Raw genomic sequence first — 1,960 nt, forward strand, 5'->3', positions numbered from 1 at the left:
CACTATATCTGACACTCAAACATTATTGACAAATTATTATTCTGTTTTTGGATTTAGAATATAAGCTTATAACATATTAAAGAGATAAACCTGTTGCTCTATAAATCCATATTTTCCCACATAATGCGTCAGTGCTTGAAGATGTATGGCTCTACATTAAAAATTGTTTCCCTAATAGTTTGTAATTAGCTGACATGTTGTATCATATCCAAATACATTTTCAGGTGTATATTCGTGATCAATCATTAGAGCCAAGCAAAAAAAAGTCATATCTGGTTATACAAAAAAGTCATAGCAGATGTTGTTGAGGCACTTATTGGAGCTTTTATTGTTGACTCTGGCTGCCTTGACAAAACAGAACACCGAAAGTTGAATGAACTAAAATGTTAACCATAACACCAAGAGCAAGAAAAACGATATCTGAAATGCATAGAACAATAATACATTGATTCATAGTTTAATATGTTAATCACATGTTCACCTAGACAATAACAAAATAGATTACAACACTGCTCTAAAATCTAAAAAGCTTCGTATTAGCAAATGGAAGTTAGCAAAGTGGTAGAAGTAGATTTCCTAAACATTGTAGAAGCTTTGCATCTTCAAAACATAAAAATCTTCAACATCTTCATCTTCTCACTAACCAAAATCACCCATCAAAACATCCACAAAACAAACCAAATCAACCACGGTAGCACAAGAATCAACTTCAAAGTTGTGTTTTCCCTCGCCATTTTTCGATTTTCTTCTTCTAGCACATTTATCTTCCGTTTTAATCTGGAATGACAAAAAAAAGAGAAAAAAAAAAACCGATTTATGCTAGTACCTTATGCATTTATCTTCCGATTTTCTTCTTCTAGAACCCTTCTGTAAAAGACAAAAAAAAAACCAAAACTGAAATGAATATTTAAAGTACCTTTCTGTCAAAATTTAGAGATACATGAAAGGAAAAAAAACCACCACCTTCCAATCTATGCAGCCATGAAACCTCCTAATTTGTCCAAGAAGTTCTTAATATTGCTGGTTTCGCACACTTACAGAACATGAAACCAGTTTCGTATGCTGAAGACATCTTCTTATTTCGAATTAATTCAGGAACCGGCTTGATCTTCCAACTTCTGCGAGAAAACTAGATTCAGAGGTTTGGGGAATTTGATTAATGGATCAGAAATGCATCGTGATTTGGAGAAGGATAGGGTTTGATATTTGATTTTTAAAAAATTGTTTTACCCTTTTTGTAAAAGTTTTTTTTGGATTACGTTTGTGGATTTATTTTTAAAAGTGATGTGGATTTTGTTTTATTTTTTCTATTATATTATTTACTTACGTGGACTTTCAAAAAGCCACCAAAAATCAAAACTTTCAATTCCGGCCGCCAGCTAGGCATTTCCGGTGGAAGATTTCAATTTTCGGGAAAAAGGACAGAAATTGAAAAATATTATAAATTACTGGACTAAGAACGTAAATTGTCTCATAACAGGACTAAAATTAGAAAAAGTGCAAGTTACAGGACCAAAAACGTAATTTCTCCGCCTCTGGTCTTTGTTCCTCGATCGTGTCTCAAATAAGCTTTAAAACACAGTTTTATGCATTCATGTAGAAAAGTGCATTTTAAACATTTAAGCATGCACGCTATATTTAATTCATGTAATTAAAATCATTTAATTAGTCATTTTTCATTTTTCCCTAGATTCGCATGCAGTTAGGTTACGTTATCGCATTTTGGACCTTACACTTTGGTTCGAACTCCCTTGGAAATCTATCACACATGCTCGGGGTAGATCCTCTGAAATCTGTATGACTCTCTCAGACTGAGCGTCTGTCTGAGGATGAAATGCAGGTGCTGAATATTAGTTTGTTCCCAAGGTTGCATGAAAACTCTTCTTGAACGATGAAGTGAATTGTTTGTCTATGTCTGACACTATAGAAAATGGAATTCCATGAGTCTGAATATTTCTCG

General features: G+C 33.3%; 1 long non-coding RNA gene across 1 annotated transcript; it reads right to left on the bottom strand.

The window, feature by feature from the left end:
• Positions 1 to 406: 406 nt before the first annotated feature.
• Positions 407 to 1,289, bottom strand: LOC140833385 (uncharacterized). The gene is made up of 2 exons (XR_012118454.1): positions 964 to 1,289; positions 407 to 867 (listed from the first exon to the last, which is right to left on the bottom strand). It is a non-coding gene; the product is annotated as an uncharacterized lncRNA (long non-coding RNA).
• Positions 1,290 to 1,960: the final 671 nt, after the last annotated feature.

This window comes from Primulina eburnea, chromosome 6 (genome assembly GCF_022965805.1).
Source record: "Primulina eburnea isolate SZY01 chromosome 6, ASM2296580v1, whole genome shotgun sequence".
In the NCBI taxonomy this organism is placed as follows: Eukaryota; Viridiplantae; Streptophyta; class Magnoliopsida; order Lamiales; family Gesneriaceae; genus Primulina; species Primulina eburnea.